Below are 15,859 nucleotides of genomic sequence, written 5' to 3' on the forward strand. Positions count from 1 at the left end.
ACAGATTTCTACACAGGACTCAACCAGGAAGGGAGATGCCACAGACAGTATCTCAATTTTCTCTATCATGCTGCACTCCAAATGGTTGCGCAGGGGGCATGCCTGGCTGCATGTGATGGCTTACTCACACCAAAGTGGCAGGCACTTCAGTATAAGAGGCAAAATGAGATCTTGTACAGAAAGAACATGTGCTATGTACTATGAATTGCCTGTTTCACTGAGAAACAGTGTCCCCTTTGTTCTCTAAAATGTATCTTTTAAAATACTACCCCCTCCCCTTTTTCTCCTCCTGCAGCAGGTGAAAATGTTTCAATGAGGCCCCTATCTACTCCGTCGCAGAGACTGGTCCAGATTAGAAGGTGGAAAAAACGAACTCGGGACGACATGTTTGCCAAGCTCATGCAGTCCTCCCACACTGATAGGGCCCAGTTGAATGTGTGCAGGAAAACAACTGCGGAGTCGTATAAAGTGTTACATGAATACGACGAGAGGAGGGACATGACCGATGAGAGCAGGCAGGATGCTATGGTCAAGCTCATGGGGGAGCAAAAAGACATGCTCTGCTGTATGGTGGATCTAATGCGGGAAAGGCAGCAAGACCACAGACTGCCGCTGTAGCCCCTGTATAACCGCCCTCCCTCCTCCCAAGTTCCATAGCCTCCTCACCCAGATGCCCAAGAACACGGGGGGAGGCTACGGGGACCCACACAGTCAACCCCAGAGGATTGCACAAGCAGCAGAAAGCTGGCATATCCTAAATTTTGATTTGGTTTCTGGACTTGTCCTTCCCTCCTCCTCCATCCCCCTAACCCAATACCCCCCCATCCCCTGTCTAGCTTCTGATTTCTCTCAATGTTTTGTGCAACAAGTAATAAAGAACGGTTTTTAAACAATTGTGACTTTATTTCCTTTTATATATATATATATATATATATTATACATATATTTATTATATATATATGGGGCGGGTAACTTTAAGAGAAACAAACAACTCACACCATACCCTGGCCAGTCATGAAATTGGCTTTCAAAGCTTCTCTGATGTGCAGCGCGCCCTGCTGCGCTCTTGTAAGCGCCATGTTGTCTGGCTGTGCGAAACTGGCCACCAGGCGAGTTGCCTCAACCTCCCACCCCGCCATAAACGTCTCCCCCTTACTCTCACAGATATTGTGGAGCACACAACAAGCAGCAATTACAATTGGAATATTGACAGGTTTCAGAGGAACAGCCGTGTTAGTCTGTATTCGCAAAAAGAAAAGGAGTACTTGTGGCACCTTAGAGACTAACCAATTTATTTGAGCATGAGATTTCGTGAGCTACAGCTCACTTCATCGGATGAAGTGAGCTGTAGCTCACGAAAGCTCATGCTCAAATAAATTAATTGGAATATTGGTTGTGCCGAGATCTAACAGAGTCAGTAAATTGCACCAGCACACTTTCAAACATCCAAACGCACATTCTACCACCATTCTGCACTTGCTCAGCCGACAGTTGAACTGCTCCTTACTACTGTCCTGGGTGCCTGTGTACAGCTTCATGAGCCATGGCATTAAGGGGTAGGCTGGGTCCTCAAGGATAACTATAGGCATTTCAACATCCCCAACAGCAATTTTCTGGGTCTCGGAAGTAAGTTCCTTCCTGCAGCTGTTCAAACAGACCAGAGTTCCTGAAAATGCGAGCATCATGCACCTTTCCCGGCCATCCCAAATTGATGTTGGTGAAACATCCCTGGTGATCCACCAGTGCTTGCAGCACCATGGAAAAGTACCCCTGGCGGTTTATGTACTGGCCACCCCGGTGTTCCGGGGCCAAGATAGGGATATGCAGTCCATCTATCACCCTGCCGCAGTTAGGGAACCCCAGTGCATTAAAGCCATCCAATGGTCTGCACATTTCCCAAAGTCACTACCCTTGACAGCAGCTCGTCAATGACTGTGTTGGCTACTTGCAGCACAGCAGCCCCCACAGTAGATTTCCCCACTCCAAACTGATTCCCGACTGACTGGTAGCTGTCGGGCATTGCAAACTTTCACAGGGCTATGGCCACTCGCTTCTCAACTGTGAGGGCTGCTCTCATTTTGGTGTCTTTGTGACTTGCTGTCCTCTGCCCTGAAGCACAAAGTTCCATGAAAGTGGCCCTACGCATATGAAAGTTTCTCAGCCACTGGGAAATCATCCCATACCTGCAACACTATGCGGTCCCACCAGTCTGTGCTTTCTTCCCGGGCCCAGAATCGGCATTCCAAGGCATGAACCTGGCCCAACAGCATCATGATCTCCCAATCGCCACATGCCGTGCCTTCTGTGTCCATGTCCTCATCAATATAGTAATCGCGCTGTCGGCACTTCCTCACCCAGTTTTGCAGGTACTGCACATACTGCTGGATAATGCACGAGGTATTTACAATGGTCAAAACTGCAGTGGAGATCTGATTGGGCTCCATGGCTATGGCGCCTGCACAGATAATCCTGGAAAAAGGGTGTGAAACGTAGGAGAGCAGAGTGGCAGCCGAAGCTGTGCTGTTTGGTTCACGGTAGCCAAACAACGGCTGAAAATGGTTGTCTTCTGTGGCTTTCATGGAGGTGGGAGCCCAGGACAGACAATATGAAGAAGCTCGGAAGCGTGGCAATAACCAGAGAGCAGAGTTGGCGGCGGAAGCTGTGCTGCTCAGTTCACGATCGCCGAGCAGAGCTGAGCTGGAGAGGTGGATTCACAGTAGCAGGAGAGCAGCGGTGCACCGTCTGCACAAAGCAGTATGGCGTCTGCACACCAAAAAGGCACGAAACAATTGTCCGCCGTAGTTTTCTGACGACACACACCCAGAAACACCAGCAAGAATGTTTTTGCCCCATCATGCACTTGGAGCTTAACCCAGAATTCAAATGGGCAGCGGGGACTCCAGGATAGCTACCCACAGTGCACCGCTCCAACATTTGATGCTAGCCTTGGTACTGTGGACGCAATCCGCTGAATTCTGCGCTTTAGTGGGGACACAAGACCAAATGTATAAAATAGCTTCCAAAAATTCGAATAGAATAATTTCTAAATAATTTCGTACTATAGATGTACCCTCACAGACATAGGTGTGTGTGTCACCTCCCTGTCTAAATGGATTGAAGAGTCATCAAGGAACAGTTGAAACCAATCCAGATCAACAAGGGGGTTAGAGACACAATCAAGTTCTAGGTGACTCACAGATTTGGCTGCCTTTCAGTAGGGGAGCTGAGAAAAGACCACTCCTCAAGATGCCAGGCCCCTCTGCCTGTTGCCTTCTGGAGTTAAACTTGGAGCTTTCTCACCTGGGAACTGACTAACTAAGGAGGTCTCACACACACACACACACACACACGGAGAGGGACTGAAAATAGACTTTCACTACAGCGTGGCTGTGGCCTGACCAGACTGGACTATACATTAACCTTCATTCCTCTATTCTGACCTAAAAATCTTTCCGATTGTGTGCACAGGTGACTAATAAATGATTAATCTGGTTTTGAACAGGCTGCCTGTGCCACTGTAAATACCAACTGGGAACACTGTGCCCTGAAGGGGTACTGCACAAGACTCCTGCAGGAGTCTGGCCTGGCTGGATTTGCTGGAAGGAGGGAGAGAGAGAGAGAGAGAGAGATCACTAGTGCCGAAGGCCCAGTCTGGGAGACCATAGGCCTGTCCCAACAGAACTGTGTGGGTCCTTGGGGCGCAGCCCACTAAAGGAGTCAGTCCCAAGAGACTTGTTATAGGCTGGGCATAGCCAGACCCTGTGACTGCATGGCAGCTGGGTATTGCCGATAGTGGGCATCCTGACAAGTGGGCTACTCAAGTTAACAGCGCACAAAGAAAAGGAGTACTTGTGGCACCTTAGAGACTAACCAATTTATTTGAGCATGAGCTTTCGTGAGCTACAGCTCACTTCATCGGATGCATGCCGTGTAGACATTATATACACAGAGACATTATATACACAGTATATATTATATATACACAGACATTATATACACAGAGACCATGAAACAATACCCCCTCCCACCCCACTGTCCTGCTGGTAATAGCTTGGGAATGATAATCAAGGTGGGAAATGATAATCAAGGTGGGAAATGACCCACCTTGATCATCATACACATTGTGAAGAGAGTGGTCACTTTGGATGGGCTATTACCAGCAGGAGAGTGAGTTTGGGGGGGGGGGGGGGCGGAGGGTGAGAAAACCTGGATTTGTGCTGGAAATGGCCCAACTTGATGATCACTTTAGATAAGCTATTACCAGCAGGACAGTGGGGTGGGAAGGGGTATTGTTTCATGGTCTCTGTGTGTATATAATGTCTACTGCAGTTTCCACGGTATGCATCCGATGAAGTGAGCTGTAGCTCACGAAAGCTCATGCTCAAATAAATTGGTTAGTCTCTAAGGTGCCACAAGTACTCCTTTTCTTTTTGCAAAGACAGACTAACACGGCTGTTACTCTGAAGCGCACAAAGAGAGTGTCCCAAAAGAAACTGTTCTCTAGAAGATTCCACAACTCAAAGGAAGGAGTCAATCCCACAAGTAGGAATACACAAAGACTTGAAAATGTATTTAAATGAACTATACACATTTATAACCTTAACTCCATTTTAAGGCAGTGTATGGGAATCCTCTACAGAGCTCAGTCTGTGGAATGTCAAGTTTAGAAGACCAGGTGGGATACAGCTACAACACTGCATATAAGTTTAGAAGAGGCAGTGATAAGATATTTAGTTTCTAGGTTAACAGAACCAGAACTTAGTACATCCTTTCATATGGATTTTATTTTTTAAATTGGCTCTCCGTCAAGCCTTGAATTAACAGTATGCATCTCAAATTAGTCTGCACTTTCAGTATGCAGTCATTTCACACCCCTTTTGGTTGTGTGAACAGTGACATATTTAAGTAGCATTTTATCATTTCCTGTGTTAAATGGTAGCATCCAAGTTTTCACTTTCATGAAGACAACATTTTAGTTGCTCTTCTGTGCATTGCAATAATCTGTTATAATCAGACAGCAAGACTTTCTTCCATTAGGCCACATCAATAGTATATTGTACTGTACACCATAATTAAGGCTACCAGAAAGTTTCAGTTACAACCCACCATGTTCAGGTTTAGATACAAAACTGTTTTCAACCTAGCTTTCCTACAATAAGTACTTCCCAAATGCAAACAGAAAACCTTTGATGATATTCAAGCGTTTTACTCTGTTAGCTCATGTCATGAATATAGAGGGAAGGGTAAGCCCCTTTGAAATCCCTCCTGGCCAGGGGAAAGCTCCTCTCACCTGTGAAGGGTTAAGAAGCTAAAGGTAACCTCGCTGGCACCTGACCAAAATGACCAATGAGGAGACAAGATACTTTCAAAAGCTGGGAGGAGGGAGAGAAACAAAGGGTCTGTGTCTGTCTGTATGCTGGTCTTTGCCAGGGACAGAACAGGAATGGAGTCTTAGAACTTTTAGTAAGTAATCTAGCTAGGTATGTGTTAGATTATGATTTCTTTAAATGGCTGAGAAAAGAATTGTGCTGAATAGAATAACTATTTCTGTCTGTTTCAGAGGAACAGCCGTGTTAGTCTGTATTCGCAAAAAGAAAAGGAGTACTTGTGGCACCTTAGAGACTAACCAATTTATTTGAGCATGAGCTTTCGTGAGCTACAGCTCACTTCATCAGATGTTTACCGTGGAAACTGCAGCAGACTTTATATACACACAGAAATCATGAAACAATATTGTTTGTTTCATGATTTCTGTGTGTATATAAAGTCTGCTGCAGTTTCCACGGTAAACATCTGATGAAGTGAGCTGTAGCTCACGAAAGCTCATGCTCAAATAAATTGGTTAGTCTCTAAGGTGCCACAAGTACTCCTTTTCTTATTTCTGTCTGTGTATCTTTTTTGTAACTTAAGGTTTTGCCTAGAGGGGTTCTCTATGTTTTTGAATCTAATTACCCTGTAAGATATCTACCATCCTGATTTTACAGGGGGGATTTCTTTATTTCTATTTACTTCTATTTTTTATTAAAAGTCTTTTTGTAAAAAACTTTTTCATTGTTCTCAGATCCAAGGGTTTGGGTCTGTGGTCACCTATGCAAATTGGTGAGGCTTTTTATCCAACATTTCCCAGGAAAGGGGGGGTGCAAGTGTTGGGAGGATTGTTCATTGTTCTTAAGATCCAAGGGTCTGGGTCTGTAGTCACCTAGGCAAATTGGTGAGGCTTTTTACCAAACCTTGTCCAGGAAGTGGGGTGCAAGGTTTTGGGAAGTATTTTGGGGGGAAGGACGCGTCCAAACAGCCCTTCCCCAGTAACCAGTATTAGTTTGGTGGTGGTAGCAGCCATTCCAAGGATAACGGGTGTAATATTTTGTACCTTGGGGAAGTTTTGACCTAAGCTGGTAAAGATAAGCTTAGGAGGTTTTTCATGCAGGTCCCCACATCTGTACCCTAGAGTTCAGAGTGGGGGAGGAACCTTGACAGCTCAGAAGAAAGAAGATTAAAAAGCTACACAAAATGAAGTACTTGAGGCACTCCTCCCACAGTAGAGGGGGCTATGTGAAGGGAGAGAGAATCATGTTTACATAACTTAAGTTATACTTCTAAGCTGGAGTTTCCCATGCTTGGTCTTGGAATAAAGCTACTTTAAAAATACACACACAGAGACGGATCCTGAACTTTGAAAGCTGGCATGTAAGAAAGACTTATTCTGAATACGTCCACAGTCAAGTCTGAAAACTGATCAGATAGTAAGGTTAGAAGCCATTGACCAAAAAAAAAAAAAAATTATTCATGGGCATCCTTAGTGAGCATCTAATGTTTACAAGACAGTCCACTAACTAATCCCTTCAGCATAAAGAATATTCCTCTGACAGGCCCAAGAATGCTACTGGGACAGCCTCCATGAGAAAAATTATAAATCTTTGATCTAAGCATAATTCTCTTTCTCCCAACAACAGTCTATGTTAGAGCAGAGAAAACTGTAGATATGTAGAATGGTTACCACTTGGTTTTAGGATGTTCCCAAACGTTAGCGTGCTCTAACTCTTAAATTTATCTAAAGAGGTTTAGTTTCTACCTTTTTCCATTGCCAAGATCCAGCTCTCACAGTATAAACAGGTGCACTGTTGCCCTGCTATGTCTTTAAAATGGAAAATTAACAGCAAGAACTACATTAAGGCAACATTATATGCTTGTTCAGATAAGAACTAGGAAATAAACAATTTCTACAGGATTTACACATTGCACAGCTATATAATTTATGCTATACCTTTATATAAATTAAGGCACATTTTAAAGAAACACAGGAACAGAAAACATTTATGAACATCTTGGCAAAGGTAGTGTTGCTGCAGAACTTTAACCTTGACTTGAACTTGAAATACAGACATTATGAAAAAGCAGTTAAAAAGCCATTTCAGGTACTATACCTGCCCCTGTGTTTCCCCCTCAATTTCCAGGTTTCACAAATCACACTCTTATTTAAGGAGCTCCTCATCCATACTTGCTTTGCAAAACACCCACATAAACAGGAAGAACAGAAAATGAATCTATCACAGAGTACTGTTAACAAGTACCAAGTAAACAAACTGGAAAAAAAAAATTCCCCTCTAAATTTTTCAGCTGTACGCATCCTACCATGTTACAAAACAGACTATTAGTGAGAAAGTTTTCAAGCATAAAGGCAATTCTTAGGTTTCAGAGTAGCTGTAGCTCACGAAAGCTTATGCTCAAATAAATTGGTTAGTCTCTAAGGTGCCACAAGTACTCCTTTTCTTTTTGCGAATTTAGGTTGCCAGTTTTCCCTTAAAAGATTCAGGAAATACAGAGGTTAAATGAGACTACTACCTAGCACAAAACTAAAGTCTTTGCCTTGTATGTTGATAGTTCAGAGATAAAATCACGTCCCTGCTTTGTCAGAGGACATGATAATTTGTGAGAGGCATCACTGTCTAGTGGACAGATCACATGCCTGGGGACTCAGGAGACCAAGGTTCTATTGCCAGCTCTGCCCAGTAGCCTACTGTGTGACCTTGGACAAGTCACTTTCCATCTTATAGAAGGGGAAACTGAGGCACAGAGGGGTGTAATAATACTAACCACCTCTATAAAGTCTTTGAGAACCTACTTATGAAAAGCAAATTTAACTGAACTACCCCCCGTGCATTGCACACATTCTGCACAGACGTTAAAGATAAAGCAGTTTCACCTGATGGCAAACCAATCTCTGGAAGATACTTGAAAAGCAAATTCATACTATACCTGAACATTAATGCCTCTGTTTTAAAAGATTTCCAGCAATGTTTTATCTAAAAAAATTTTGTTGACGACAGGGCTCTCCATAGCTATAAAACTCTTTTTGACCTGGATTTCATATGAGGAAGCAGTAAAACTTCTGGATTCACAGACTCCTCTTCTCACAATGAAGCTTGTATTTATTAGTCTTGTCCAACTATCATTCCAGTTAACCTTGTGCAGCTCCTACTGTACAATAACGCACTCTCTCTTCAATGAAGATTTTAATCAGTATAGTCAGATTTGTGACCCACAGGTGAACTCCACCAGCCAACAATGTTTACTTAATCTTTTTTACTGAACCAGATATTGTAGCTCCTATAAGTGATAAAGATATGAATTTGACAAAAGCAAGAAATTTAAATCTATAAGCAGTCACTGTTACATGACAAATGTGGTTTTCTACACAAACATGAAGTGAGCAAATTGATATTAAACCAGATACATCTTAACTGTGTATAAAGAATGGTATTAAAGGATGGCACTATGTAAAATGGGCTACCAAGAGGTTTCAAAGTATGTTTTTGCTGCAGCCTGAATTGATTAACCTGGTCTCAGCTCTAGGCCAAAACTGTAGGTTTGTAAACTAGAATAAAGCAATAGTTTTGTAGAAAGAATACTCTACAGCTTTCATAAAAGTCTCAGACAAGTGAATTTACATAAATACTGTATCAAGGTTTACATAATACAGACAAGTTATTAGGAAGCATAAGGAACAGGACAGAAAACAGAAATATTTTAATGCCATTTATTAAATCAATGATGTGGCCTCATCTAGAATATTGAGTGCGGTACTGGGTCATCCCATCTCAAAAGAAATTACAAAATTAAAAAGGGTCAGAAAAGGGCAACATGAATTATCAGGAGCATGGAAAAACTCATATGAAGAAGAACTAGGGAGATAGTGATTTTTTAGCTTAAAGGAAACAAGGAACAGAAAGGATATAAAATTATGAGTGGTATAGCAAAGATGAGAGGGGGAGAGCAGAAGCGGCCCACTTACAACACAAGCAGCAAGGGGACAGTCAATGAAATTAAAAGATAGATTCAAAGCCAATAAAATGAAACTTTATCTGCACATCATAAACTGAGGAACTAATTTTAACTAAAATTGGATTACCCACATAATCCACAGTGATTCTATTAGGTTACAATCCAAAAGAGGTTACTGACTCAGGGAAGAACCAATTAATAACAGTTAACACTAGCACGTATGTGTCAGAGCTCATTTTCATAAAAGGACTGATCTCCCAACCTTAGTGGCATTAAGAAATAAGGTATGGGGAAACAATTGTACTGGGAAAAGTGACAGATAACCACATATAGATAAAGCTACCATATTTGGAGATCGAACAAAATAAATATGCAAACATGAAGTTGAGTCAAACATAAATGGGTCTTTTAAAGGTGACCTACCAGGCAATAAGCAAAAGCAGAGCAATGCAGATGATTCCCATACAAAGACACATTTAGCAGATGACAGGTTTCAGAGAAGCAACCGTGTTAGTTTGTATCTGCAAAAAGAAAAGGAGTACTTGAGGCACCTTCCACTGAATGCATCCAATGAAGTGAGCTGTAGCTCACAAAAGCTTATGCTCAAATAAATTTGTTCATCTGTAAAGTACTCCCTTTCATTTAGCAGATGGTTATCACTTACATTATTTGTAGAGGGAAAGCTTCAAGGAGGTCTGTCATAAATATAAAGGGAAGGGTAACCACCTTTCTGTAGACAGTGCTATAAAATCCCTCCTCGCCAGAGGCAACATCCTGTTACCTGTAAAGGGTTAAGAAGCTCAGCTAACCTGGCGGGCACTTGACCCAAAGGACCAATAAGGGTACAAGATACTTTCAAATCTTGGGGTGGGAGAATAGGCTTTTGTTTGTGCTCTTTGTTTACATGTTAGTTCTCTCTTGAAACTGAAAGAGGCCAGACAAAAATCCATCTTCTTCAACCCATCCAAGTCTCCAATATTGCAACCAGTATAGGTAAGCCAGGCAAGGCGGATTAGTTTATTTTTTGTTTTATGTAAATTTTCCCTGTGTTAAGAGGGAGGTTTATTCCTGTTTTCGCGAACTTTAAGGTTTTGCCCAGAGGGGGATCCTCTGTGTTTTAAATCTAAATACCCGGCAGAGTATTTTCCATCCTGATTTTACAGAGGTGATTCTTTTACCTTTTCTTTAATTAAAGTTCTTCTTTTAAAAACCTAATTAATTTTTCATTGTTCTTAAGATCCAAGGGTTTAGGTCTGTGTTCACCTGTACAAATTGGTAAGGATTATTATCAAGCCTTCCCCAGGAAAGGGAGTGTAGGGCTTGGTGGGGTGGCAAGTGGTCTCTTTCCCTGTTCTTTGTTTAAAACGTTTGGTGGTGGCAGCATACTGTTCAAGGTCAAGGCAAAGTTTGTACCTTGGGAAAGTTTTTAATCTAAGCTGGTAAAAATAAGCTTAGGGGGTCTTTCATGCAGGTCCCCACATCTGTACCCTAGAGTTCAGAGCGGGGAAGGAACCCGGACAAGGTCTAATAGATAGATATAATCATAAGGTAGCTTCTTCAGGAGAAGGTGGAATAACTATTTAAATTGGGACAGTGTGTGCTGCAGACTATAGACTACACCTTCCAAATTGTATTCATGCTGTTTCTCTCTAGAGAAGAGAGAAGGCCTTCCTAATTCTTAGCAGGTTAAATAAGACTGAATTAGTAGCAACTTACATAAAACAATTGTCATAGTTATGGATGAGATTTATTTTATTTGTGTGAAAATGTGAATTGGGTTAATGTTAATAAGATGAGCAAATATAATAATTTAAATTTACACATAATTCATATGCTTATAACAATAGCAAAAAGTTTAATAAAATAAATTATGGAACTCACTACCACATGATGTCACAGTGGCCAAAAATTAAATAAAATTCAAAAAGTGACTGGATAGTCTTGTTAGCAATATAAATATCCACAGCTATAAAATGTACTAGCATTAATTATTATAAAACATAGTAATCCTAATGCTTCATGATTTAAGCCAATCTCTACAGAAAATTAGGAGACATAAAATGGAAGACTGGTTACTCCACAACTACAGGATCCCATATGACAATTCCTATGTTCCTATAATGGTCAGATAACTGAATGAAAAGAATTAAAGAAACAAGCAAGCTAATCACCACCTTTCAGCTGTAACTGTGAGTCCTTCCACAAAAAAAGGGAACAGTCCTGAATTACACTGTTTAGGAGGTCATACTTCATCTTTGACTGCTGCAGCTGAAATAACTTTGATAGTTCTTTAACCCATACATTTTTAGAAAAATAATTTTGCCCATTCTTTAAAAAACACTTTGGTGGGAGAGCATAGCACATATGCCATCTGAGACCTCCACAGGGCCAACATTTTTCCTGTTTCAGACTTGAACAGACTCTGGTATCATGTGGGATTCAATCTGTAAACCTTTCAATGATGGCACAGCAGTTTCTTAAAGTACATGGAGCCTGGTACTTCACAATGGATGGAAGTCGGCTGATAAAACAGGTGTACATAATTTATAGAAGCATGTAAGCTCTGTTAAAAAGCATCTCTTCTACTACAAAAGTGAGGGACAGAGGAATCTATACTGGGGAATCTAAAGCAAGTCAGCAACAGACTTGTGTGTACATGCCAAATATGACAGTTTACATCCAGCAGATGAATAAGTCACCAGCCTGACACAAAAATAAAGCCAGAATCTAGAACCCACTATTCGCTGAAGTTCAGAGAGAACAAGGTCAATATATTTACATTTCTTCATCAACTTTTTGCTAGAGAGATACAAGAATAGTCTTTTGACAGCCATATAACATCTTTCATCTTGAAGGATTCAATGATTTACTGATTTAGTTTCACCAGTGGTAGAAACATTAGCAGTGCTGGCATACCCAAGGTTTCCATGCAGCATTTCTAACACTGTTATTTAGACAAGTTCTGAGTGGGATTAGATGTCATGTTAACTCCAGCAATCAGACGATACTTCTCCACGCTAAACTAGCCACTGTTGCTAGCACCAGAGAAGCCACACTGTGTAAGTGGGACTGGAAAATGTTTGACAAAAAACTAGTGTGGATACAGCCATTAGCTATACATAGCTATTTTCCAAGCTTAGCTTTACAAATTTGAATTTAAAATATAATTCTTTATCTGTTTTATTAAAATAGTCTTGAAAATCTGTGTCCCTTGAATGGTATACAAGTTTAAACTCTTCCGTGGCTATTTTTCCTACACAAGGACTTTTCACTAATATTTCCCCTGTGAACCTTCAGTTCAGCTCTGACACAGGCAGGGCTCCAAATGGCCAAGGATGTTATAGATACACATCCTTACTACCACCACCTGACCTGAAAGCATCAACATTGGAAATTTGTGCTAAGACTTCCTAGTATAGGCAAAGCTTTAGCTACTGATGCAACTAGTCAAAAGCAAGGTTTTCTCTATGGCTTTTGTTGGCTTACAACCCATAGAAAGTTAGCTTACCTTAAGAAACACAAAGAATCTTTTGGCTATGTTATCATGCTTCCTGTGGGAAAGGGCTTCTAACCTTTTATAATGGTTTCAGAATGTGTACATACAGTTTACTCTTTTCCTAAAATCATTAGCTGCATCCTTTACTTCAGCTTGGCAAATATCTTATCAATAATGTACTGAAAATATGGCAACTAAACAGAAGTAAATGCACAATGGGTAGATTCTGTTTGCTTGTGACTGAAAATCATGGTAAATATCTAATTTACCAAAGAGGAAGGGACAAATGTTGAAGGGGCTGTAGGAGTAAGGAAGACTGCACATGTGGTGATCACACACGATGATTAAGACATACTGTGATAAAAATCAAGTCTGAGATCCAGGCTATGACAAACAGTAATTTACAAATAGACTCTAAGGGAGTCTCTAAGGCAAGGCCACTCTTATGTGGTCTGAAGAGTGGCAAAGGTGGCAAATTTTACAAGCTGTTAATGTATGCTTAAAAGCATTTCATCCTATTGCTTCCTTATATTCAACTTTCTTAAACTAGACTCCCCTCTTCTAAGAGCTATGGAGCAAGTTCCCCTCAGATAAAAAAAGGTGGTCTGTCTCTCTCCAGGACAGCGTTATTTGGTTTTCATTTTATCAATGTAATACATTTTAAATAAAGTCAAAATGCTACAGGAAAATTTAATACCAGGACAACCCAAAGCTTTGACACTGCATCAAAATGTACAACCGCATGAATATAATTTTGTCTGCCAGTAATAAGACATATGCAGTGATGTTGTAGCCATGTTGGTCCCTGAAGAGCTTTGTGCAAGCTCAAAAGCTTGTCTTTCTCACCAACAAAAGGTGGTCTAATAAAATATACTCACGCACCCTCTCTCTCTAGTAATTAGAGCTGCACTTGATACAAACACTTTACTATCTCTTGGACTAAAATATACTACAATGAACTGATTTCCTATATTACATTCTAATAAAAGGTTAGAAATAAAGTTGTGTTACTAAAGTGGGGGTAAATTTTAAGCCTATATTTGAATCAGAGTTAAGCTTTCAAACCAAGCACTCTTATCTCATTCACACAAGTATTAAGAACAGTTTTTACTCTTCTAATCTTAAATATTAATTTTTTATTCAGATCCATGCTAAATCAACAAATACCATCTGATGCGCATGTCACTGTTTTTAACTGTAGCATCTTTTGCAATAATTTCAGGCATTCCACTTGTATAGTGCCACATGTGTCACACACACTTCTAGTATTAAAATCATAAGATCAACATATCTAATACAAAACCCACCACATCATGTAAACTCCTCTTAGTGAGATGGTAAATCTCCAACAGGTAAAGATGCCTTTTGACAAACCTTTTAATTCAGGAGACTGTGGTCTTGTGGACAGAGCAGCTGGACTGGGTGTCCAGGCAGCCAGGTTCTACTCCTGATTCTCATCTACTGTGTAACCTTGGGCAAATCACTGTTTTTCTTTCTGATCCCACCCTTTGTCATCTTGTCTATTTAGACCATAGGCTCTTCAGTGCAAAGACTGTCTTTGCATCTGTACACAGTATAATACAATGGGTCCCTAATTTAATTTGCAGCCTCTAAGTAAGTAATAAAGGATCACTGCAAATTATGTACTCAACTATCCAGGATTAAAGAAGGAACAAACAATCCATTGAGAAAGTCTGCAGGAGAGAGAATAGCTCAACTACCAAGAGAAGTAACTTGTTTCCCAGTTCTGAATACTCATTAGTGGGGAACCATTTGGACTCCTAAGTCTGTTTATGAGGCTTCTTCAAAGAAGCCATCTTGCAGTTGAATTTATGTTAAAGTAATTTAACCTGTAGTAGCCTAAAAATGAAGGCTAATAACCCAGCAATTTTAAGACCTACTCACAACAGACTGCCAAGACTGGCCAAATGAAGCATACCCAGGATCTGCCAACCACCACAGCTACATCAACATGGAACTTCTGAATATTCCCACGGTTGGTGAAGCTAGCGATGGTATGACAACTCATGAAAACATCACACCATCATTTTTACAACTGTCATTTTTACAATGATCTGAGCAGATCTAGGCAGCCTGCTCCTGGTGCATTAACTAACAATCATACACCAGTACTCCCACCTCATTGTTAGCCCAGGCACTTTGTCCAGAAGCAGCTGTATCAACAAGGCTTACAAGAGACTTTGTCGTCTCCATGGTATAGGAAGCCCACATGCCTGCCCAACAAGGTAGAGCTCCAGACCTCCACGTACAAGCAGAGCCCCCCAGCTTCCAAACACGTCTGGCCCACGGAAATTTGGGAGCCCCAGGGTACGAGCAGCTTAAGGATGCGGAGGAGGAAGGTCAGGTACGTGTTACAAGGCAGCCCATAAAAGCCTGCTGCTCCTGCAGCCGTCCCCGAAGACAAATGTGCCCGATTAACCGGAGCTCGGGCGCACTCGGTGGAAAAAGCCCCCCAGCCACAACGACGGGAAGTGCCACCCCGGGACCCCACCCGCATGGGGAAGGGCCCCCCTCCACTCGCCCTGCCGAAAACCTCTGCCCGACAGACCGGGGAGCGCCCGACCGCCCCAAGGCCCTAGGAGCAGCCTGCAGCCGAGCCCGGCCTCACTGGGTGGATAGAGGGACGGACAAACAGCCAGACCCCCCGGAGCCACCGGTCCCGCTCCCCAGCCACAACCCCCCACTGAGGGTCCGACCCCGCTACGCCTGGAGTACCTAGCGCCGGCAGCTGCTCCGCTCCTCCCCGGCCCGGCGGGCTGGGGCCCCGGGCGCTGCTCTCCCTGCGCCCCCGCCGGCGGCTCCGCCTTCGGCGCCCGGCCGCTTCCCCTTTGCTCTCACTAAGGGGAGGGGCCGAACCGGAAACAACCCCCGGAGGACACGCCCCTGAGCGAGTGGCGCCCTATGGGAGAAACCCGAGCGCGGTGGCTCGGCCGCCACACAACCACTTCCGGGGCACCGCGCCGCCGGACACTCCCTAACAACCGCGTTCCGTTACTATGCGGAAGTGCAGCCGCTCAACTGCTGGATTTCATTCGTGACCCTTGTCCAGAGTGAGGGGAG

The 15,859-nt window shown here is 42.3% G+C and overlaps 1 protein-coding gene across 8 annotated transcripts in view; it reads right to left on the reverse strand.

Moving 5' to 3' along the window:
- Positions 1–15,642, reverse strand: part of CSNK1G1 (casein kinase 1 gamma 1) — a 267,816-nt gene extending 252,174 nt beyond the window's left edge. For all 8 annotated transcript variants that reach the window (XR_007358830.2, XR_012670195.1, XM_048866988.2 and 5 more), the window contains exon 1: positions 15,515–15,642. The gene's annotated coding sequence lies outside the window, so the exon portion shown is untranslated. The remainder of the gene's footprint in view (positions 1–15,514) is intronic.
- Between the last annotated feature and the right edge of the window lie 217 nt (positions 15,643–15,859).

Source organism: Caretta caretta, chromosome 10 (assembly GCF_965140235.1).
Source record: "Caretta caretta isolate rCarCar2 chromosome 10, rCarCar1.hap1, whole genome shotgun sequence".
Lineage (NCBI taxonomy): Eukaryota > Metazoa > Chordata > Testudines > Cheloniidae > Caretta > Caretta caretta.